We start from the raw sequence: 26,971 nt of genomic DNA, 5'->3' as shown, positions 1-26,971 counted from the left end.
GCAGCCAAGTGGCTTGACCTTTATTAGTGAGCCTGGTTACCCCCTCTCGGAACCACAGACTTAGAAATCGCCAGCTCATATACAGTGCATAAAATATATTTATATATATACCCTTATACACCATTTTAATAAAAAATATCACAAAATTCTTCTAAGTCCCTCGGGAAGAGTGAAAGACGCGCACGTTCATTTTCAGAGCTCCTAGACCTTCCTATAAGAAGTTAGCCAAAAAGTAGCTTCGAAAAACGCTTAGGTTAAGTTTCAGAGTTGCTTCTAATGTACCAAAGCTGGACTTAGACATAATTTCACTCTCACAACATTATGGCTGGTTGGAGACAGTCCGAACCACAAGTACCGGATCGATGGTTCTGGGCGTATACTGGGGGGACGGGGATGACTCCCATTAACCCCTGACTATACCGGGGATACGCTTATCACAATGCCTTTCTGGTCTGTGCTGAAGCAGGGCATTCTGGCAGCCAAGTGGCTTGACCTTTATTAGTGAGCCTGGTTACCCCCTCTCGGAACCACAGACTTAGAAATCGCCAGCTCATATACAGTACAGTGCATAAAATATATTTATATATTTACCCTTATACACCATTTTAATAAAAAATATCATAAAATTCTTCTAAGTCCCTCGGGAAGAGTGAAAGACGCGCACGTTCATTTTCAGAGCTCCTAGACCTTCCTATAAGAAGTTAGCCAAAAAGTAGCTTCGAAAAACGCTTAGGTTAAGTTTCAGAGTTGCTTCTAATGTACCAAAGCTGGACTTAGACATAATTTCACTCTCACAACATTATGGCTGGTTGGAGACAGTCCGAACCACAAGTACCGGATCGATGGTTTTGGGCGTATACTGGGGGGACGGGGACGACTCCCATTAATCCCTGACTATAGTGGGGATACGCTTATCACAATGCCTTTCTGGTCTGTGCTGAAGCAGGGCATTCTGGCAGCCAAGTGGCTTGACCATTATTAGTGAGCCTGGTTACCCCCTCTCGGAACCACAGACTTAGAAATCGCCAGCTCATATACAGTGCATAAAATATATTTATATAATATATTTATATATATACCCTTATACACCATTTTAATAAAAAATATCACAAAATTCTTCTAAGTCCCTCGGGAAGAGTGAAAGACGCGCACGTTCATTTTCAGAGCTCCTAGACCTTCCTATAAGAAGTTAGCAAAAAGTAGCTTCGAAAAACGCTTAGGTTAAGTTTCAGAGTTGCTTCTAATGTACCAAAGCTGGACTTAGACATAATTTCACTCTCACAACATTATGGCTGGTTGGAGACAGTCCGAACCACAAGTACCGGGTCCATGGTTCTGGGCGTATACTGGGGGGACGGGGACGACTCCCATTAACCCCTGACTATACCGGGGATACGCTTATCACAATGCCTTTCTGGTCTGTGCTGAAGCAGGGCATTCTGGCAGCCAAGTGGCTTGACCTTTATTAGTGAGCCTGGTTACCCCCTCTCGGAACCACAGACTTAGAAATCGCCAGCTCATATACAGTGCATAAAATATATTTATATATATACCCTTATACACCATTTTAATAAAAAATATCACAAAATTCTTCTAAGTCCCTCGGGAAGAGTGAAAGACGCGCACGTTCATTTTCAGAGCTCCTAGACCTTCCTATAAGAAGTTAGCCAAAAAGTAGCTTCGAAAAACGCTTAGGTTAAGTTTCAGAGTAGCTTCTAATGTACCAAAGCTGGACTTAGACATAATTTCACTCTCACAACATTATGGCTGGTTGGAGACAGTCCGAACCACAAGTACCGGGTCCATGGTTCTGGGCGTATACTGGGGGGGACGGGGACGACTCCCATTAACCCCTGACTATACCGTGGATACGCTTATCACAATGCCTTTCTGGTCTGTGCTGAAGCAGGGCATTCTGGCAGCCAAGTGGCTTGACCTTTATTAGTGAGCCTGGTTACCCCCTCTCGGAACCACAGACTTAGAAATCGCCAGCTCATATACAGTGCATAAAATATATTTATATATATACCCTTATACACCATTTTAATAAAAAATATCACAAAATTCTTCTAAGTCCCTCGGGAAGAGTGAAAGACGCGCACGTTCATTTTCAGAGCTCCTAGACCTTCCTATAAGAAGTTAGCCAAAAAGTAGCTTCGAAAAACGCTTAGGTTAAGTTTCAGAGTTGCTTCTAATGTACCAAAGCTGGACTTAGACATAATTTCACTCTCACAACATTATGGCTGGTTGGAGACAGTCCGAACCACAAGTACCGGATCGATGGTTCTGGGCGTATACTGGGGGGACGGGGATGACTCCCATTAACCCCTGACTATACCGGGGATACGCTTATCACAATGCCTTTCTGGTCTGTGCTGAAGCAGGGCATTCTGGCAGCCAAGTGGCTTGACCTTTATTAGTGAGCCTGGTTACCCCCTCTCGGAACCACAGACTTAGAAATCGCCAGCTCATATACAGTACAGTGCATAAAATATATTTATATATTTACCCTTATACACCATTTTAATAAAAAATATCATAAAATTCTTCTAAGTCCCTCGGGAAGAGTGAAAGACGCGCACGTTCATTTTCAGAGCTCCTAGACCTTCCTATAAGAAGTTAGCCAAAAAGTAGCTTCGAAAAACGCTTAGGTTAAGTTTCAGAGTTGCTTCTAATGTACCAAAGCTGGACTTAGACATAATTTCACTCTCACAACATTATGGCTGGTTGGAGACAGTCCGAACCACAAGTACCGGATCGATGGTTTTGGGCGTATACTGGGGGGACGGGGACGACTCCCATTAATCCCTGACTATAGTGGGGATACGCTTATCACAATGCCTTTCTGGTCTGTGCTGAAGCAGGGCATTCTGGCAGCCAAGTGGCTTGACCATTATTAGTGAGCCTGGTTACCCCCTCTCGGAACCACAGACTTAGAAATCGCCAGCTCATATACAGTGCATAAAATATCTTTATATAATATATTTATATATATACCCTTATACACCATTTTAATAAAAAATATCACAAAATTCTTCTAAGTCTCTCGGGAAGAGTGAAAGACGCGCACGTTCATTTTCAGAGCTCCTAGACCTTCCTATAAGAAGTTAGCCAAAAAGTAGCTTCGAAAAACGCTTAGGTTAAGTTTCAGAGTTGCTTCTAATGTACCAAAGCTGGACTTAGACATAATTTCACTCTCACAACATTATGGCTGGTTGGAGACAGTCCGAACCACAAGTACCGGATCGATGGTTCTGGGCGTATACTAGGGGGACGGGGACGACTCCCATTAATCCCTGACTATACCGGGGATACGCTTATCACAATGCCTTTCTGGTCTGTGCTGAAGCAGGGCATTCTGGCAGCCAAGTGGCTTGACCATTATTAGTGAGCCTGGTTACCCCCTCTCGGAACCACAGACTTAGAAATCGCCAGCTCATATACAGTGCATAAAATATATTTATATAATATATTTATATATATACCCTTATACACCATTTTAATAAAAAATATCACAAAATTCTTCTAAGTCCCTCGGGAAGAGTGAAAGACGCGCACGTTCATTTTCAGAGCTCCTAGACCTTCCTATAAGAAGTTAGCAAAAAGTAGCTTCGAAAAACGCTTAGGTTAAGTTTCAGAGTTGCTTCTAATGTACCAAAGCTGGACTTAGACATAATTTCACTCTCACAACATTATGGCTGGTTGGAGACAGTCCGAACCACAAGTACCGGGTCCATGGTTCTGGGCGTATACTGGGGGGACGGGGACGACTCCCATTAACCCCTGACTATACCGGGGATACGCTTATCACAATGCCTTTCTGGTCTGTGCTGAAGCAGGGCATTCTGGCAGCCAAGTGGCTTGACCTTTATTAGTGAGCCTGGTTACCCCCTCTCGGAACCACAGACTTAGAAATCGCCAGCTCATATACAGTGCATAAAATATATTTATATATATACCCTTATACACCATTTTAATAAAAAATATCACAAAATTCTTCTAAGTCCCTCGGGAAGAGTGAAAGACGCGCACGTTCATTTTCAGAGCTCCTAGACCTTCCTATAAGAAGTTAGCCAAAAAGTAGCTTCGAAAAACGCTTAGGTTAAGTTTCAGAGTAGCTTCTAATGTACCAAAGCTGGACTTAGACATAATTTCACTCTCACAACATTATGGCTGGTTGGAGACAGTCCGAACCACAAGTACCGGGTCCATGGTTCTGGGCGTATACTGGGGGGGACGGGGACGACTCCCATTAACCCCTGACTATACCGTGGATACGCTTATCACAATGCCTTTCTGGTCTGTGCTGAAGCAGGGCATTCTGGCAGCCAAGTGGCTTGACCTTTATTAGTGAGCCTGGTTACCCCCTCTCGGAACCACAGACTTAGAAATCGCCAGCTCATATACAGTGCATAAAATATATTTATATAATATATTTATATATATACCCTTATACACCATTTTAATAAAAAATATCACAAAATTCTTCTAAGTCCCTCGGGAAGAGTGAAAGACGCGCACGTTCATTTTCAGAGCTCCTAGACCTTCCTATTAGAAGTTAGCCAAAAAGTAGCTTCGAAAAACGCTTAGGTTAAGTTTCAGAGTTGCTTCTAATGTACCAAAGCTGGACTTAGACATAATTTCACTCTCACAACATTATGGCTGGTTGGAGACAGTCCGAACCACAAGTACCGGGTCCATGGTTCTGGGCGTATACTGGGGGGACGGGGACGACTCCCATTAACCCCTGACTATACCGGGGATACGCTTATCACAATGCCTTTCTGGTCTGTGCTGAAGCAGGGCATTCTGGCAGCCAAGTGGCTTGACCTTTATTAGTGCGCCTGGTTACCCCCTCTCGGAACCACAGACTTAGAAATCGCCAGCTCATATACAGTGCATAAAATATATTTATATATATACCCTTATACACCATTTTAATAAAAAATATCACAAAATTCTTCTAAGTCCCTCGGGAAGAGTGAAAGACGCGCACGTTCATTTTCAGAGCTCCTAGACCTTCCTATAAGAAGTTAGCCAAAAAGTAGCTTCGAAAAACGCTTAGGTTAAGTTTCAGAGTTGCTTCTAATGTACCAAAGCTGGACTTAGACATAATTTCACTCTCACAACATTATGGCTGGTTGGAGACAGTCTGAACCACAAGTACCGGATCGATGGTTCTGGGCGTATACTGGGGGGACGGGGACGACTCCCATTAACCCCTGACTATACCGGGGATACGCTTATCACAATGCCTTTCTGGTCTGTGCTGAAGCAGGGCATTCTGGCAGCCAAGTGGCTTGACCTTTATTAGTGAGCCTGGTTACCCCCTCTCGGAACCACAGACTTAGAAATCGCCAGCTCATATACAGTACAGTGCATAAAATATATTTATATATTTACCCTTATACACCATTTTAATAAAAAATATCATAAAATTCTTCTAAGTCCCTCGGGAAGAGTGAAAGACGCGCACGTTCATTTTCAGAGCTCCTAGACCTTCCTATAAGAAGTTAGCCAAAAAGTAGCTTCGAAAAACGCTTAGGTTAAGTTTCAGAGTTGCTTCTAATGTACCAAAGCTGGACTTAGACATAATTTCACTTTCACAACATTATGGCTGGTTGGAGACAGTCCGAACCACAAGTACCGGGTCCATGGTTCTGGGCGTATACTGGGGGGGACGGGGACGACTCCCATTAACCCCTGACTATACCGGGGATACGCTTATCACTATGCCTTTCTGGTCTGTGCTGAAGCAGGGCATTCTGGCAGCCAAGTGGCTTGACCTTTATTAGTGAGCCTGGTTACCCCCTCTCGGAACCACAGACTTAGAAATCGCCAGCTCATATACAGTGCATAAAATATATTTATATAATATATTTATATATATACCCTTATACACCATTTTAATAAAAAATATCACAAAATTCTTCTAAGTCCCTCGGGAAGAGTGAAAGACGCGCACGTTCATTTTCAGAGCTCCTAGACCTTCCTATAAGAAGTTAGCCAAAAAGTAGCTTCAAAAAACGCTTAGGTTAAGTTTCAGAGTTGCTTCTAATGTACCAAAGCTGGACTTAGACATAATTTCACTCACAACATTATGGCTGGTTGGAGACAGTCCGAACCACAAGTACCGGATCGATGGTTCTAGGCGTATACTGGGGGGACGGGGACGACTCCCATTAACCCCTGACTATACCGGGGATACGCTTATCACAATGCCTTTCTGGTCTGTGCTGAAGCAGGGCATTCTGGCAGCCAAGTGGCTTGACCTTTATTAGTGAGCCTGGTTACCCCCTCTCGGAACCACAGACTTAGAAATCGCCAGCTCATATACAGTACAGTGCATAAAATATATTTATATATTTACCCTTATACACCATTTTAATAAAAAATATCATAAAATTCTTCTAAGTCCCTCGGGAAGAGTGAAAGACGCGCACGTTCATTTTCAGAGCTCCTAGACCTTCCTATAAGAAGTTAGCCAAAAAGTAGCTTCGAAAAACGCTTAGGTTAAGTTTCAGAGTTGCTTCTAATGTACCAAAGCTGGACTTAGACATAATTTCACTCTCACAACATTATGGCTGGTTGGAGACAGTCCGAACCACAAGTACCGGGTCCATGGTTCTGGGCGTATACTGGGGGGGACGGGGACGACTCCCATTAACCCCTGACTATACCGGGGATACGCTTATCACAATGCCTTTCTGGTCTGTGCTGAAGCAGGGCATTCTGGCAGCCAAGTGGCTTGACCTTTATTAGTGAGCCTGGTTACCCCCTCTCGGAACCACAGACTTAGAAATCGCCAGCTCATATACAGTGCATAAAATATATTTATATAATATATTTATATATATACCCTTATACACCATTTTAATAAAAAATATCACAAAATTCTTCTAAGTCCCTCGGGAAGAGTGAAAGACGCGCACGTTCATTTTCAGAGCTCCTAGACCTTCCTATAAGAAGTTAGCCAAAAAGTAGCTTGGAAAAACGCTTAGGTTAAGTTTCAGAGTTGCTTCTAATGTACCAAAGCTGGACTTACACATAATTTCACTCTCACAACATTATGGCTGGTTGGAGACAGTCCGAACCACAAGTACCGGGTCCATGGTTCTGGGCATATACTGGGGGGACGGGGACGACTCCCATTAACCCCTGACTATACCGGGGATACGCTTATCACAATGCCTTTCTGGTCTGTGCTGAAGCAGGGCATTCTGGCAGCCAAGTGGCTTGACCTTTATTTGTGAGCCTGGTTACCCCCTCTCGGAACCACAGACTTAGAAATCGCCAGCTCATATACAGTGCATAAAATATATTTATATATATACCCTTATACACCATTTTAATAAAAAATATCAGAAAATTCTTCTAAGTCCCTCGGGAAGAGTGAAAGACGCGCACGTTCATTTTCAGAGCTCCTAGACCTTCCTATAAGAAGTTAGCCAAAAAGTAGCTTCGAAAAACGCTTAGGTTAAGTTTCAGAGTTGCTTCTAATGTACCAAAGCTGGATTTAGACATAATTTCACTCTCACAACATTATGGCTGGTTGGAGACAGTCCGAACCACAAGTACCGGATCGATGGTTCTGGGCGTATACTGGGGGGACGGGGACGACTCCCATTAATCCCTGACTATAGTGGGGATACGCTTATCACAATGCCTTTCTGGTCTGTGCTGAAGCAGGGCATTCTGGCAGCCAAGTGGCTTGACCATTATTAGTGAGCCTGGTTACCCCCTCTCGGAACCACAGACTTAGAAATCGCAAGCTCATATACAGTGCATAAAATATATTTATATAATAATATTTATATATATACCCTTATACACCATTTTAATAAAAAATATCACAAAATTCTTCTAAGTCCCTCGGGAAGAGTGAAAGACGCGCACGTTCATTTTCAGAGCTCCTAGACCTTCCTATAAGAAGTTAGCCAAAAAGTAGCTTCGAAAAACGCTTAGGTTAAGTTTCAGAGTTGCTTCTAATGTACCAAAGCTGGACTTAGACATAATTTCACTCTCACAACATTATGGCTGGTTGGAGACAGTCCGAACCACAAGTACCGGGTCCATGGTTCTGGGCGTATACTGGGGGGACGGGGACGACTCCCATTAACCCCTGACTATACCGGGGATACGCTTATCACAATGCCTTTCTGGTCTGTGCTGAAGCAGGGCATTCTGGCAGCCAAGTGGCTTGACCATTATTAGTGAGCCTGGTTACCCCCTCTCGGAACCACAGACTTAGAAATCGCCAGCTCATATACAGTGCATAAAATATATTTATATATATACCCTTATACACCATTTTAATAAAAAATATCACAAAATTCTTCTAAGTCCCTCGGGAAGAGTGAAAGACGCGCACGTTCATTTTCAGAGCTCCTAGACCTTCCTATAAGAAGTTAGCCAAAAAGTAGCTTCGAAAAACGCTTAGGTTAAGTTTCAGAGTTGCTTCTAATGTACCAAAGCTGGACTTAGACATAATTTCACTCTCACAACATTATGGCTGGTTGGAGACAGTCCGAACCACAAGTACCGGATCGATGGTTCTGGGCGTATACTAGGGGGACGGGGACGACTCCCATTAATCCCTGACTATACCGGGGATACGCTTATCACAATGCCTTTCTGGTCTGTGCTGAAGCAGGGCATTCTGGCAGCCAAGTGGCTTGACCATTATTAGTGAGCCTGGTTACCCCCTCTCGGAACCACAGACTTAGAAATCGCCAGCTCATATACAGTGCATAAAATATATTTATATAATATATTTATATATATACCCTTATACACCATTTTAATAAAAAATATCACAAAATTCTTCTAAGTCCCTCGGGAAGAGTGAAAGACGCGCACGTTCATTTTCAGAGCTCCTAGACCTTCCTATAAGAAGTTAGCCAAAAAGTAGCTTCGAAAAACGCTTAGGTTAAGTTTCAGAGTTGCTTCTAATGTACCAAAGCTGGACTTAGACATAATTTCACTCTCACAACATTATGGCTGGTTGGAGACAGTCCGAACCACAAGTACCGGATCGATGGTTCTGGGCGTATACTAGGGGGACGGGGACGACTCCCATTAATCCCTGACTATACCGGGGATACGCTTATCACAATGCCTTTCTGGTCTGTGCTGAAGCAGGGCATTCTGGCAGCCAAGTGGCTTGACCATTATTAGTGAGCCTGGTTACCCCCTCTCGGAACCACAGACTTAGAAATCGCCAGCTCATATACAGTGCATAAAATATATTTATATAATATATTTATATATATACCCTTATACACCATTTTAATAAAAAATATCACAAAATTCTTCTAAGTCCCTCGGGAAGAGTGAAAGACGCGCACGTTCATTTTCAGAGCTCCTAGACCTTCCTATAAGAAGTTAGCCAAAAAGTAGCTTCGAAAAACGCTTAGGTTAAGTTTCAGAGTTGCTTCTAATGTACCAAAGCTGGACTTAGACATAATTTCACTCTCACAACATTATGGCTGGTTGGAGACAGTCCGAACCACAAGTACCGGGTCCATGGTTCTGGGCGTATACTGGGGGGACGGGGACGACTCCCATTAACCCCTGACTATACCGGGGATACGCTTATCACAAAGCCTTTCTGGTCTGTGCTGAAGCAGGGCATTCTGGCAGCCAAGTGGCTTGACCTTTATTAGTGCGCCTGGTTACCCCCTCTCGGAACCACAGACTTAGAAATCGCCAGCTCATATACAGTGCATAAAATATATTTATATATATACCCTTATACACCATTTTAATAAAAAATATCACAAAATTCTTCTAAGTCCCTCGGGAAGAGTGAAAGACGCGCACGTTCATTTTCAGAGCTCCTAGACCTTCTTATAAGAAGTTAGCCAAAAAGTAGCTTCGAAAAACGCTTAGGTTAAGTTTCAGAGTTGCTTCTAATGTACCAAAGCTGGACTTAGACATAATTTCACTCTCACAACATTATGGCTGGTTGGAGACAGTCCGAACCACAAGTACCGGATCGATGGTTCTGGGCGTATACTGGGGGGACGGGGACGACTCCCATTAACCCCTGACTATACCGGGGATACGCTTATCACAATGCCTTTCTGGTCTGTGCTGAAGCAGGGCATTCTGGCAGCCAAGTGGCTTGACCTTTATTAGTGAGCCTGGTTACCCCCTCTCGGAACCACAGACTTAGAAATCGCCAGCTCATATACAGTACAGTGCATAAAATATATTTATATATTTACCCTTATACACCATTTTAATAAAAAATATCATAAAATTCTTCTAAGTCCCTCGGGAAGAATGAAAGACGCGCACGTTCATTTTCAGAGCTCCTAGACCTTCCTATAAGAAGTTAGCCAAAAAGTAGCTTCGAAAAACGCTTAGGTTAAGTTTCAGAGTTGCTTCTAATGTACCAAAGCTGGACTTAGACATAATTTCACTCTCACAACATTATGGTTGGTTGGAGACAGTCCGAACCACAAGTACCGGGTCCATGGTTCTGGGCGTATACTGGGGGGGACGGGGACGACTCCCATTAACCCCTGACTATACCGGGGATACGCTTATCACTATGCCTTTCTGGTCTGTGCTGAAGCAGGGCATTCTGGCAGCCAAGTGGCTTGACCTTTATTAGTGAGCCTGGTTACCCCCTCTCGGAACCACAGACTTAGAAATCGCCAGCTCATATACAGTGCATAAAATATATTTATATAATATATTTATATATATACCCTTATACACCATTTTAATAAAAAATATCACAAAATTCTTCTAAGTCCCTCGGGAAGAGTGAAAGACGCGCACGTTCATTTTCAGAGCTCCTAGACCTTCCTATAAGAAGTTAGCCAAAAAGTAGCTTCGAAAAACGCTTAGGTTAAGTTTCAGAGTTGCTTCTAATGTACCAAAGCTGGACTTAGACATAATTTCACTCACAACATTATGGCTGGTTGGAGACAGTCCGAACCACAAGTACCGGATCGATGGTTCTGGGCGTATACTGGGGGGACGGGGACGACTCCCATTAACCCCTGACTATACCGGGGATACGCTTATCACAATGCCTTTCTGGTCTGTGCTGAAGCAGGGCATTCTGGCAGCCAAGTGGCTTGACCTTTATTAGTGAGCCTGGTTACCCCCTCTCGGAACCACAGACTTAGAAATCGCCAGCTCATATACAGTACAGTGCATAAAATATATTTATATATTTACCCTTATACACCATTTTAATAAAAAATATCATAAAATTCTTCTAAGTCCCTCGGGAAGAGTGAAAGACGCGCACGTTCATTTTCAGAGCTCCTAGACCTTCCTATAAGAAGTTAGCCAAAAAGTAGCTTCGAAAAACGCTTAGGTTAAGTTTCAGAGTTGCTTCTAATGTACCAAAGCTGGACTTAGACATAATTTCACTCTCACAACATTATGGCTGGTTGGAGACAGTCCGAACCAAAAGTACCGGGTCCATGGTTCTGGGCGTATACTGGGGGGGACGGGGACGACTCCCATTAACCCCTGACTATACCGGGGATACGCTTATCACAATGCCTTTCTGGTCTGTGCTGAAGCAGGGCATTCTGGCAGCCAAGTGGCTTGACCTTTATTAGTGAGCCTGGTTACCCCCTCTCGGAACCACAGACTTAGAAATCGCCAGCTCATATACAGTGCATAAAATATATTTATATATATACCCTTATACACCATTTTAATAAAAAATATCACAAAATTCTTCTAAGTCCCTCGGGAAGAGTGAAAGACGCGCACGTTCATTTTCAGAGCTCCTAGACCTTCCTATAAGAAGTTAGCCAAAAAGTAGCTTCGAAAAACGCTTAGGTTAAGTTTCAGAGTTGCTTCTAATGTACCAAAGCTGGACTTAGACATAATTTCACTCTCACAACATTATGGCTGGTTGGAGACAGTCCGAACCACAAGTACCGGATCGATGGTTCTGGGCGTATACTGGGGGGACGGGGATGACTCCCATTAACCCCTGACTATACCGGGGATACGCTTATCACAATGCCTTTCTGGTCTGTGCTGAAGCAGGGCATTCTGGCAGCCAAGTGGCTTGACCTTTATTAGTGAGCCTGGTTACCCCCTCTCGGAACCACAGACTTAGAAATCGCCAGCTCATATACAGTACAGTGCATAAAATATATTTATATATTTACCCTTATACACCATTTTAATAAAAAATATCATAAAATTCTTCTAAGTCCCTCGGGAAGAGTGAAAGACGCGCACGTTCATTTTCAGAGCTCCTAGACCTTCCTATAAGAAGTTAGCCAAAAAGTAGCTTCGAAAAACGCTTAGGTTAAGTTTCAGAGTTGCTTCTAATGTACCAAAGCTGGACTTAGACATAATTTCACTCTCACAACATTATGGCTGGTTGGAGACAGTCCGAACCACAAGTACCGGATCGATGGTTTTGGGCGTATACTGGGGGGACGGGGACGACTCCCATTAATCCCTGACTATAGTGGGGATACGCTTATCACAATGCCTTTCTGGTCTGTGCTGAAGCAGGGCATTCTGGCAGCCAAGTGGCTTGACCATTATTAGTGAGCCTGGTTACCCCCTCTCGGAACCACAGACTTAGAAATCGCCAGCTCATATACAGTGCATAAAATATATTTATATAATATATTTATATATATACCCTTATACACCATTTTAATAAAAAATATCACAAAATTCTTCTAAGTCCCTCGGGAAGAGTGAAAGACGCGCACGTTCATTTTCAGAGCTCCTAGACCTTCCTATAAGAAGTTAGCAAAAAGTAGCTTCGAAAAACGCTTAGGTTAAGTTTCAGAGTTGCTTCTAATGTACCAAAGCTGGACTTAGACATAATTTCACTCTCACAACATTATGGCTGGTTGGAGACAGTCCGAACCACAAGTACCGGGTCCATGGTTCTGGGCGTATACTGGGGGGACGGGGACGACTCCCATTAACCCCTGACTATACCGGGGATACGCTTATCACAATGCCTTTCTGGTCTGTGCTGAAGCAGGGCATTCTGGCAGCCAAGTGGCTTGACCTTTATTAGTGAGCCTGGTTACCCCCTCTCGGAACCACAGACTTAGAAATCGCCAGCTCATATACAGTGCATAAAATATATTTATATATATACCCTTATACACCATTTTAATAAAAAATATCACAAAATTCTTCTAAGTCCCTCGGGAAGAGTGAAAGACGCGCACGTTCATTTTCAGAGCTCCTAGACCTTCCTATAAGAAGTTAGCCAAAAAGTAGCTTCGAAAAACGCTTAGGTTAAGTTTCAGAGTAGCTTCTAATGTACCAAAGCTGGACTTAGACATAATTTCACTCTCACAACATTATGGCTGGTTGGAGACAGTCCGAACCACAAGTACCGGGTCCATGGTTCTGGGCGTATACTGGGGGGGACGGGGACGACTCCCATTAACCCCTGACTATACCGTGGATACGCTTATCACAATGCCTTTCTGGTCTGTGCTGAAGCAGGGCATTCTGGCAGCCAAGTGGCTTGACCTTTATTAGTGAGCCTGGTTACCCCCTCTCGGAACCACAGACTTAGAAATCGCCAGCTCATATACAGTGCATAAAATATATTTATATATATACCCTTATACACCATTTTAATAAAAAATATCACAAAATTCTTCTAAGTCCCTCGGGAAGAGTGAAAGACGCGCACGTTCATTTTCAGAGCTCCTAGACCTTCCTATAAGAAGTTAGCCAAAAAGTAGCTTCGAAAAACGCTTAGGTTAAGTTTCAGAGTTGCTTCTAATGTACCAAAGCTGGACTTAGACATAATTTCACTCTCACAACATTATGGCTGGTTGGAGACAGTCCGAACCACAAGTACCGGATCGATGGTTCTGGGCGTATACTGGGGGGACGGGGATGACTCCCATTAACCCCTGACTATACCGGGGATACGCTTATCACAATGCCTTTCTGGTCTGTGCTGAAGCAGGGCATTCTGGCAGCCAAGTGGCTTGACCTTTATTAGTGAGCCTGGTTACCCCCTCTCGGAACCACAGACTTAGAAATCGCCAGCTCATATACAGTACAGTGCATAAAATATATTTATATATTTACCCTTATACACCATTTTAATAAAAAATATCATAAAATTCTTCTAAGTCCCTCGGGAAGAGTGAAAGACGCGCACGTTCATTTTCAGAGCTCCTAGACCTTCCTATAAGAAGTTAGCCAAAAAGTAGCTTCGAAAAACGCTTAGGTTAAGTTTCAGAGTTGCTTCTAATGTACCAAAGCTGGACTTAGACATAATTTCACTCTCACAACATTATGGCTGGTTGGAGACAGTCCGAACCACAAGTACCGGATCGATGGTTTTGGGCGTATACTGGGGGGACGGGGACGACTCCCATTAATCCCTGACTATAGTGGGGATACGCTTATCACAATGCCTTTCTGGTCTGTGCTGAAGCAGGGCATTCTGGCAGCCAAGTGGCTTGACCATTATTAGTGAGCCTGGTTACCCCCTCTCGGAACCACAGACTTAGAAATCGCCAGCTCATATACAGTGCATAAAATATCTTTATATAATATATTTATATATATACCCTTATACACCATTTTAATAAAAAATATCACAAAATTCTTCTAAGTCTCTCGGGAAGAGTGAAAGACGCGCACGTTCATTTTCAGAGCTCCTAGACCTTCCTATAAGAAGTTAGCCAAAAAGTAGCTTCGAAAAACGCTTAGGTTAAGTTTCAGAGTTGCTTCTAATGTACCAAAGCTGGACTTAGACATAATTTCACTCTCACAACATTATGGCTGGTTGGAGACAGTCCGAACCACAAGTACCGGATCGATGGTTCTGGGCGTATACTAGGGGGACGGGGACGACTCCCATTAATCCCTGACTATACCGGGGATACGCTTATCACAATGCCTTTCTGGTCTGTGCTGAAGCAGGGCATTCTGGCAGCCAAGTGGCTTGACCATTATTAGTGAGCCTGGTTACCCCCTCTCGGAACCACAGACTTAGAAATCGCCAGCTCATATACAGTGCATAAAATATATTTATATAATATATTTATATATATACCCTTATACACCATTTTAATAAAAAATATCACAAAATTCTTCTAAGTCCCTCGGGAAGAGTGAAAGACGCGCACGTTCATTTTCAGAGCTCCTAGACCTTCCTATAAGAAGTTAGCAAAAAGTAGCTTCGAAAAACGCTTAGGTTAAGTTTCAGAGTTGCTTCTAATGTACCAAAGCTGGACTTAGACATAATTTCACTCTCACAACATTATGGCTGGTTGGAGACAGTCCGAACCACAAGTACCGGGTCCATGGTTCTGGGCGTATACTGGGGGGACGGGGACGACTCCCATTAACCCCTGACTATACCGGGGATACGCTTATCACAATGCCTTTCTGGTCTGTGCTGAAGCAGGGCATTCTGGCAGGCAAGTGGCTTGACCTTTATTAGTGAGCCTGGTTACCCCCTCTCGGAACCACAGACTTAGAAATCGCCAGCTCATATACAGTGCATAAAATATATTTATATATATACCCTTATACACCATTTTAATAAAAAATATCACAAAATTCTTCTAAGTCCCTCGGGAAGAGTGAAAGACGCGCACGTTCATTTTCAGAGCTCCTAGACCTTCCTATAAGAAGTTAGCCAAAAAGTAGCTTCGAAAAACGCTTAGGTTAAGTTTCAGAGTAGCTTCTAATGTACCAAAGCTGGACTTAGACATAATTTCACTCTCACAACATTATGGCTGGTTGGAGACAGTCCGAACCACAAGTACCGGGTCCATGGTTCTGGGCGTATACTGGGGGGGACGGGGACGACTCCCATTAACCCCTGACTATACCGTGGATACGCTTATCACAATGCCTTTCTGGTCTGTGCTGAAGCAGGGCATTCTGGCAGCCAAGTGGCTTGACCTTTATTAGTGAGCCTGGTTACCCCCTCTCGGAACCACAGACTTAGAAATCGCCAGCTCATATACAGTGCATAAAATATATTTATATATATATACCCTTATACACCATTTTAATAAAAAATATCAGAAAATTCTTCTAAGTCCCTCGGGAAGAGTGAAAGACGCGCACGTTCATTTTCAGAGCTCCTAGACCTTCCTATAAGAAGTTAGCCAAAAAGTAGCTTCGAAAAACGCTTAGGTTAAGTTTCAGAGTAGCTTCTAATGTACCAAAGCTGGACTTAGACATAATTTCACTCTCACAACATTATGGCTGGTTGGAGACAGTCCGAACCACAAGTACCGGGTCCATGGTTCTGGGCGTATACTGGGGGGGACGGGGACGACTCCCATTAACCCCTGACTATACCGTGGATACGCTTATCACAATGCCTTTCTGGTCTGTGCTGAAGCAGGGCATTCTGGCAGCCAAGTGGCTTGACCTTTATTAGTGAGCCTGGTTACCCCCTCTCGGAACCACAGACTTAGAAATCGCCAGCTCATATACAGTGCATAAAATATATTTATATATATACCCTTATACACCATTTTAATAAAAAATATCAGAAAATTCTTCTAAGTCCCTCGGGAAGAGTGAAAGACGCGCACGTTCATTTTCAGAGCTCCTAGACCTTCCTATAAGAAGTTAGCCAAAAAGTATCTTCGAAAAACGCTTAGGTTAAGTTTCAGAGTTGCTTCTAATGTACCAAAGCTGGACTTAGACATAATTTCACTCTCACAACATTATGGCTGGTTGGAGACAGTCCGAACCACAAGTACCGGATCGATGGTTCTGGGCGTATACTGGGGGGACGGGGACGACTCCCATTAACCCCTGACTATACCGGGGATACGCTTATCACAATGCCTTTCTGGTCTGTGCTGAAGCAGGGCATTCTGGCAGCCAAGTGGCTTGACCTTTATTAGTGAGCCTGGTTACCCCCTCTCGGAACCACAGACTTAGAAATCGCCAGCTCATATACAGTGCATAAAATATATTTATATAATATATTTATATATATACCCTTATACACCATTTTAATAAAAAATATCACAAAATTCTTCTAAGTCCCTCGGGAAGAGTGAAAGACGCGCACGTTCATTTTCAGAGCTCCTAGACCTTCCTATAAGAAGTTAGCCAAAAAGTAGCTTCGAAAAACGCTTAGGTTAAGTTTCAGAGTTGCTTCTAATGTACCAAAGCTGGACTTAGACATAATTTCACTCTCACAACATTATGGCTGGTTGGAGACAATCCGAACCACAAGTACCGGGTCCATGGTTCTGGGCGTATACTGGGGGGACGGGGACGACTCCCATTAACCCCTGACTATACCGGGGATACGCTTATCACAATGCCTTTCTGGTCTGTGCTGAAGCAGGGCATTCTGGCAGCCAAGTGGCTTGACCTTTATTTGTGAGCCTGGTTACCCCCTCTCGGAACCACAGACTTAGAAATCGCCAGCTCATATACAGTGCATAAAATATATTTATATATATACCCTTATACACCATTTTAATAAAAAATATCAGAAAATTCTTCTAAGTCCCTCGGGAAGAGTGAAAGACGCGCACGTTCATTTTCAGAGCTCCTAGACCTTCCTATAAGAAGTTAGCCAAAAAGTAGCTTCGAAAAACGCTTAGGTTAAGTTTCAGAGTAGCTTCTAATGTACCAAAGCTGGACTTAGACATAATTTCACTCTCACAACATTATGGCTGGTTGGAGACAGTCCGAACCACAAGTACCGGATCGATGGTTCTGGGCGTATACTGGGGGGACGGGGACGACTCCCATTAATCCCTGACTATAGTGGGGATACGCTTATCACAATGCCTTTCTGGTCTGTGCTGAAGCAGGGCATTCTGGCAGCCAAGTGGCTTGACCATTATTAGTGAGCCTGGTTACCCCCTCTCGGAACCACAGACTTAGAAATCGCAAGCTCATATACAGTGCATAAAATATATTTATATAATAATATTTATATATATACCCTTATACACCATTTTAATAAAAAATATCACAAAATTCTTCTAAGTCCCTCGGGAAGAGTGAAAGACGCGCACGTTCATTTTCAGAGCTCCTAGACCTTCCTATAAGAAGTTAGCCAAAAAGTAGCTTCGAAAAACGCTTAGGTTAAGTTTCAGAGTTGCTTCTAATGTACCAAAGCTGGACTTAGACATAATTTCACTCTCACAACATTATGGCTGGTTGGAGACAGTCCGAACCACAAGTACCGGATCGATGGATTTGGGCGTATACTGGGGGGACGGGGACGACTCCCATTAATCCCTGACTATAGTGGGGATACGCTTATCACAATGCCTTTCTGGTCTGTGCTGAAGCAGGGCATTCTGGCAGCCAAGTGGCTTGACCATTATTAGTGAGCCTGGTTACCCCCTCTCGGAACCACAGACTTAGAAATCGCCAGCTCATATACAGTGCATAAAATATCTTTATATAATATATTTATATATATACCCTTATACACCATTTTAATAAAAAATATCACAAAATTCTTCTAAGTCCCTCGGGAAGAGTGAAAGACGCGCACGTTCATTTTCAGAGCTCCTAGACCTTCCTATAAGAAGTTAGCCAAAAAGTAGCTTCGAAAAACGCTTAGGTTAAGTTTCAGAGTTGCTTCTAATGTACCAAAGCTGGACTTAGACATAATTTCACTCTCACAACATTATGGCTGGTTGGAGACAGTCCGAACCACAAGTACCGGATCGATGGATTTGGGCGTATACTGGGGGGACGGGGACGACTCCCATTAATCCCTGACTATAGTGGGGATACGCTTATCACAATGCCTTTCTGGTCTGTGCTGAAGCAGGGCATTCTGGCAGCCAAGTGGCTTGACCATTATTAGTGAGCCTGGTTACCCCCTCTCGGAACCACAGACTTAGAAATCGCCAGCTCATATACAGTGCATAAAATATCTTTATATAATATATTTATATATATACCCTTATACACCATTTTAATAAAAAATATCACAAAATTCTTCTAAGTCCCTCGGGAAGAGTGAAAGACGCGCACGTTCATTTTCAGAGCTCCTAGACCTTCCTATAAGAAGTTAGCCAAAAAGTAGCTTCGAAAAACGCTTAGGTTAAGTTTCAGAGTTGCTTCTAATGTACCAAAGCTGGACTTAGACATAATTTCACTCTCACAACATTATGGCTGGTTGGAGACAGTCCGAACCACAAGTACCGGATCGATGGTTCTGGGCGTATACTAGGGGGACGGGGACGACTCCCATTAATCCCTGACTATACCGGGGATACGCTTATCACAATGCCTTTCTGGTCTGTGCTGAAGCAGGGCATTCTGGCAGCCAAGTGGCTTGACCATTATTAGTGAGCCTGGTTACCCCCTCTCGGAACCACAGACTTAGAAATCGCCAGCTCATATACAGTGCATAAAATATATTTATATAATATATTTATATATATACCCTTATACACCATTTTAATAAAAAATATCACAAAATTCTTCTAAGTCCCTCGGGAAGAGTGAAAGACGCGCACGTTCATTTTCAGAGCTCCTAGACCTTCCTATAATAAGTTAGCAAAAAGTAGCTTCGAAAAACGCTTAGGTTAAGTTTCAGAGTTGCTTCTAATGTACCAAAGCTGGACTTAGACATAATTTCACTCTCACAACATTATGGCTGGTTGGAGACAGTCCGAACCACAAGTACCGGGTCCATGGTTCTGGGCGTATACTGGGGGGACGGGGACGACTCCCATTAACCCCTGACTATACCGGGGATACGCTTATCACAATGCCTTTCTGGTCTGTGCTGAAGCAGGGCATTCTGGCAGCCAAGTGGCTTGACCTTTATTAGTGAGCCTGGTTACCCCCTCTCGGAACCACAGACTTAGAAATCGCCAGCTCATATACAGTGCATAAAATATATTTATATATATACCCTTATACACCATTTTAATAAAAAATATCACAAAATTCTTCTACAGTAAGTCCCTCGGGAAGAGTGAAAGACGCGCACGTTCATTTTCAGAGCTCCTAGACCTTCCTATAAGAAGTTAGCCAAAAAGTAGCTTCGAAAAACGCTTAGGTTAAGTTTCAGAGTAGCTTCTAATGTACCAAAGCTGGACTTAGACATAATTTCACTCTCACAACATTATGGCTGGTTGGAGACAGTCCGAACCACAAGTACCGGGTCCATGGTTCTGGGCGTATACTGGGGGGGACGGGGACGACTCCCATTAACCCCTGACTATACCGTGGATACGCTTATCACAATGCCTTTCTGGTCTGTGCTGAAGCAGGGCATTCTGGCAGCCAAGTGGCTTGACCTTTATTAGTGAGCCTGGTTACCCCCTCTCGGAACCACAGACTTAGAAATCGCCAGCTCATATACAGTACAGTGCATAAAATATATTTATATATTTACCCTTATACACCATTTTAATAAAAAATATCATAAAATTCTTCTAAGTCCCTCGGGAAGAGTGAAAGACGCGCACGTTCATTTTCAGAGCTCCTAGACCTTCCTATAAGAAGTTAGCCAAAAAGTAGCTTCGAAAAACGCTTAGGTTAAGTTTCAGAGTTGCTTCTAATGTACCAAAGCTGGACTTAGACATAATTTCACTCTCACAACATTATGGCTGGTTGGAGACAGTCCGAACCACAAGTACCGGATCGATGGTTTTGGGCGTATACTGGGGGGACGGGGACGACTCCCATTAATCCCTGACTATAGTGGGGATACGCTTATCACAATGCCTTTCTGGTCTGTGCTGAAGCAGGGCATTCTGGCAGCCAAGTGGCTTGACCATTATTAGTGAGCCTGGTTACCCCCTCTCGGAACCACAGACTTAGAAATCGCCAGCTCATATACAGTGCATAAAATATCTTTATATAATATATTTATATATATACCCTTATACACCATTTTAATAAAAAATATCACAAAATTCTTCTAAGTCCCTCGGGAAGAGTGAAAGACGCGCACGTTCATTTTCAGAGCTCCTAGACCTTCCTATAAGAAGTTAGCCAAAAAGTAGCTTCGAAAAACGCTTAGGTTAAGTTTCAGAGTTGCTTCTAATGTACCAAAGCTGGACTTAGACATAATTTCACTCTCACAACATTATGGCTGGTTGGAGACAGTCCGAACCACAAGTACCGGATCGATGATTCTGGGCGTATACTAGGGGGACGGGGACGACTCCCATTAATCCCTGACTATACCGGGGATACGCTTATCACAATGCCTTTCTGGTCTGTGCTGAAGCAGGGCATTCTGGCAGCCAAGTGGCTTGACCATTATTAGTGAGCCTGGTTACCCCCTCTCGGAACCACAGACTTAGAAATCGCCAGCTCATATACAGTGCATAAAATATATTTATATAATATATTTATATATATACCCTTATACACCATTTTAATAAAAAATATCACAAAATTCTTCTAAGTCCCTCGGGAAGAGTGAAAGACGCGCACGTTCATTTTCAGAGCTCCTAGACCTTCCTATAAGAAGTTAGCAAAAAGTAGCTTCGAAAAACGCTTAGGTTAAGTTTCAGAGTTGCTTCTAATGTACCAAAGCTGGACTTAGACATAATTTCACTCTCACAACATTATGGCTGGTTGGAGACAGTCCGAACCACAAGTACCGGGTCCATGGTTCTGGGCGTATACTGGGGGGACGGGGACGACTCCCATTAACCCCTGACTATACCGGGGATACGCTTATCACAATGCCTTTCTGGTCTGTGCTGAAGCAGGGCATTCTGGCAGCCAAGTGGCTTGACCTTTATTAGTGAGCCTGGTTACCCCCTCTCGGAACCACAGACTTAGAAATCGCCAGCTCATATACAGTGCATAAAATATATTTATATATATACCCTTATACACCATTTTAATAAAAAATATCACAAAATTCTTCTAAGTCCCTCGGGAAGAGTGAAAGACGCGCACGTTCATTTTCAGAGCTCCTAGACCTTCCTATAAGAAGTTAGCCAAAAAGTAGCTTCGAAAAACGCTTAGGTTAAGTTTCAGAGTAGCTTCTAATGTACCAAAGCTGGACTTAGACATAATTTCACTCTCACAACATTATGGCTGGTTGGAGACAGTCCGAACCACAAGTACCGGGTCCATGGTTCTGGGCGTATACTGGGGGGGACGGGGACGACTCCCATTAACCCCTGACTATACCGTGGATACGCTTATCACAATGCCTTTCTGGTCTGTGCTGAAGCAGGGCATTCTGGCAGCCAAGTGGCTTGACCTTTATTAGTGAGCCTGGTTACCCCCTCTCGGAACCACAGACTTAGAAATCGCCAGCTCATATACAGTGCATAAAATATATTTATATATATACCCTTATACACCATTTTAATAAAAAATATCACAAAATTCTTCTAAGTCCCTCGGGAAGAGTAAAAGACGCGCACGTTCATTTTCAGAGCTCCTAGACCTTCCTATAAGAAGTTAGCCAAAAAGTAGCTTCGAAAAACGCTTAGGTTAAGTTTCAGAGTTGCTTCTAATGTACCAAAGCTGGACTTAGACATAATTTCACTCTCACAACATTATGGCTGGTTGGAGACAATCCGAACCACAAGTACCGGGTCCATGGTTCTGGGCGTATACTGGGGGGACGGGGACGACTCCCATTAACCCCTGACTATACCGGGGATACGCTTATCACAATGCCTTTCTGGTCTGTGCTGAAGCAGGGCATTCTGGCAGCCAAGTGGCTTGACCTTTATTTGTGAGCCTGGTTACCCCCTCTCGGAACCACAGACTTAGAAATCGCCAGCTCATATACAGTGCATAAAATATATTTATATATATACCCTTATACACCATTTTAATAAAAAATATCAGAAAATTCTTCTAAGTCCCTCGGGAAGAGTGAAAGACGCGCACGTTCATTTTCAGAGCTCCTAGACCTTCCTATAAGAAGTTAGCCAAAAAGTAGCTTCGAAAAACGCTTAGGTTAAGTTTCAGAGTTGCTTCTAATGTACCAAAGCTGGACTTAGACATAATTTCACTCTCACAACATTATGGCTGGTTGGAGACAGTCCGAACCACAAGTACCGGATCGATGGTTCTGGGCGTATACTGGGGGGACGGGGACGACTCCCATTAACCCCTGACTATACCGGGGATACGCTTATCACAATGCCTTTCTGGTCTGTGCTGAAGCAGGGCATTCTGGCAGCCAAGTGGCTTGACCTTTATTAGTGAGCCTGGTTACCCCCTCTCGGAACCACAGACTTAGAAATCGCCAGCTCATATACAGTGCATAAAATATATTTATATAATATATTTATATATATACCCTTATACACCATTTTAATAAAAAATATCACAAAATTCTTCTAAGTCCCTCGGGAAGAGTGAAAGACGCGCACGTTCATTTTCAGAGCTCCTAGACCTTCCTATAAGAAGTTAGCCAAAAAGTAGCTTCGAAAAACGCTTAGGTTAAGTTTCAGAGTTGCTTCTAATGTACCAAAGCTGGACTTAGACATTATTTCACTCTCACAACATTATGGCTGGTTGGAGACAATCCGAACCACAAGTACCGGGTCCATGGTTCTGGGCGTATACTGGGGGGACGGGGACGACTCCCATTAACCCCTGACTATACCGGGGATACGCTTATCACAATGCCTTTCTGGTCTGTGCTGAAGCAGGGCATTCTGGCAGCCAAGTGGCTTGACCTTTATTTGTGAGCCTGGTTACCCCCTCTCGGAACCACAGACTTAGAAATCGCCAGCTCATATACAGTGCATAAAATATATTTATATATATACCCTTATACACCATTTTAATAAAAAATATCAGAAAATTCTTCTAAGTCCCTCGGGAAGAGTGAAAGACGCGCACGTTCATTTTCAGAGCTCCTAGACCTTCCTATAAGAAGTTAGCCAAAAAGTAGCTTCGAAAAACGCTTAGGTTAAGTTTCAGAGTAGCTTCTAATGTACCAAAGCTGGACTTAGACATAATTTCACTCTCACAACATTATGGCTGGTTGGAGACAGTCCGAACCACAAGTACCGGATCGATGGTTCTGGGCGTATACTGGGGGGACGGGGACGACTCCCATTAATCCCTGACTATACCGGGGATACGCTTATCACAATGCCTTTCTGGTCTGTGCTGAAGCAGGGCATTCTGGCAGCCAAGTGGCTTGACCATTATTAGTGAGCCTGGTTACCCCCTCTCGGAACCACAGACTTAGAAATCGCCAGCTCATATACAGTGCATAAAATATATTTATATAATATATTTATATATTTACCCTTATACACCATTTTAATAAAAAATATCACAAAATTCTTCTAAGTCCCTCGGGAAGAGTGAAAGACGCGCACGTTCATTTTCAGAGCTCCTAGACCTTCCTATAAGAAGTTAGCAAAAAGTAGCTTCGAAAAACGCTTAGGTTAAGTTTCAGAGTTGCTTCTAATGTACCAAAGCTGGACTTAGACATAATTTCACTCTCACAACATTATGGCTGGTTGGAGACAGTCCGAACCACAAGTACCGGGTCCATGGTTCTGGGCGTATACTGGGGGGACGGGGACGACTCCCATTAACCCCTGACTATACCGGGGATACGCTTATCACAATGCCTTTCTGGTCTGTGCTGAAGCAGGGCATTCTGGCAGCCAAGTGGCTTGACCTTTATTAGTGAGCCTGGTTACCCCCTCTCGTAACCACAGACTTAGAAATCGCCAGCTCATATACAGTGCATAAAATATATTTATATATATACCCTTATACACCATTTTAATAAAAAATATCACAAAATTCTTCTAAGTCCCTCGGGAAGAGTGAAAGACGCGCACGTTCATTTTCAGAGCTCCTAGACCTTCCTATAAGAAGTTAGCCAAAAAGTAGCTTCGAAAAACGCTTACTGTAGGTTAAGTTTCAGAGTAGCTTCTAATGTACCAAAGCTGGACTTAGACATAATTTCACTCTCACAACATTATGGCTGGTTGGAGACAGTCCGAACCACAAGTACCGGGTCCATGGTTCTGGGCGTATACTGGGGGGGACGGGGACGACTCCCATTAACCCCTGACTATACCGTGGATACGCTTATCACAATGCCTTTCTGGTCTGTGCTGAAGCAGGGCATTCTGGCAGCCAAGTGGCTTGACCTTTATTAGTGAGCCTGGTTACCCCCTCTCGGAACCACAGACTTAGAAATCGCCAGCTCATATACAGTGCATAAAATATATTTATATAATATATTTATATATATACCCTTATACACCATTTTAATAAAAAATATCACAAAATTCTTCTAAGTCCCTCGGGAAGAGTGAAAGACGCGCACGTTCATTTTCAGAGCTCCTAGACCTTCCTATTAGAAGTTAGCCAAAAAGTAGCTTCGAAAAACGCTTAGGTTAAGTTTCAGAGTTGCTTCTAATGTACCAAAGCTGGACTTAGACATAATTTCACTCTCACAACATTATGGCTGGTTGGAGACAGTCCGAACCACAAGTACCGGGTCCATGGTTCTGGGCGTATACTGGGGGGACGGGGACGACTCCCATTAACCCCTGACTATACCGGGGATACGCTTATCACAATGCCTTTCTGGTCTGTGCTGAAGCAGGGCATTCTGGCAGCCAAGTGGCTTGACCTTTATTTGTGAGCCTGGTTACCCCCTCTCGGAACCACAGACTTAGAAATCGCCAGCTCATATACAGTGCATAAAATATATTTATATATATACCCTTATACACCATTTTAATAAAAAATATCAGAAAATTCTTCTAAGTCCCTCGGGAAGAGTGAAAGACGCGCACGTTCATTTTCAGAGCTCCTAGACCTTCCTATAAGAAGTTAGCCAAAAAGTAGCTTCGAAAAACGCTTAGGTTAAGTTTCAGAGTAGCTTCTAATGTACCAAAGCTGGACTTAGACATAATTTCACTCTCACAACATTATGGCTGGTTGGAGACAGTCCGAACCACAAGTACCGGATCGATGGTTCTGGGCGTATACTGGGGGGACGGGGACGACTCCCATTAATCCCTGACTATACCGGGGATACGCTTATCACAATGCCTTTCTGGTCTGTGCTGAAGCAGGGCATTCTGGCAGCCAAGTGGCTTGACCATTATTAGTGAGCCTGGTTACCCCCTCTCGGAACCACAGACTTAGAAATCGCCAGCTCATATACAGTGCATAAAATATATTTATATAATATATTTATATATTTACCCTTATACACCATTTTAATAAAAAATATCACAAAATTCTTCTAAGTCCCTCGGGAAGAGTGAAAGACGCGCACGTTCATTTTCAGAGCTCCTAGACCTTCCTATAAGAAGTTAGCAAAAAGTAGCTTCGAAAAACGCTTAGGTTAAGTTTCAGAGTTGCTTCTAATGTACCAAAGCTGGACTTAGACATAATTTCACTCTCACAACATTATGGCTGGTTGGAGACAGTCCGAACCACAAGTACCGGGTCCATGGTTCTGGGCGTATACTGGGGGGACGGGGACGACTCCCATTAACCCCTGACTATACCGGGGATACGCTTATCACAATGCCTTTCTGGTCTGTGCTGAAGCAGGGCATTCTGGCAGCCAAGTGGCTTGACCTTTATTAGTGAGCCTGGTTACCCCCTCTCGTAACCACAGACTTAGAAATCGCCAGCTCATATACAGTGCATAAAATATATTTATATATATACCCTTATACACCATTTTAATAAAAAATATCACAAAATTCTTCTAAGTCCCTCGGGAAGAGTGAAAGACGCGCACGTTCATTTTCAGAGCTCCTAGACCTTCCTATAAGAAGTTAGCCAAAAAGTAGCTTCGAAAAACGCTTACTGTAGGTTAAGTTTCAGAGTAGCTTCTAATGTACCAAAGCTGGACTTAGACATAATTTCACTCTCACAACATTATGGCTGGTTGGAGACAGTCCGAACCACAAGTACCGGGTCCATGGTTCTGGGCGTATACTGGGGGGACGGGGACGACTCCCATTAACCCCTGACTATACCGGGGATACGCTTATCACAATGCCTTTCTGGTCTGTGCTGAAGCAGGGCA

This window comes from Ascaphus truei, chromosome 1 (assembly GCF_040206685.1).
Source record: "Ascaphus truei isolate aAscTru1 chromosome 1, aAscTru1.hap1, whole genome shotgun sequence".
In the NCBI taxonomy this organism is placed as follows: Eukaryota; Metazoa; Chordata; class Amphibia; order Anura; family Ascaphidae; genus Ascaphus; species Ascaphus truei.
Note: the sequence above shows the minus strand (reverse complement) of the source record.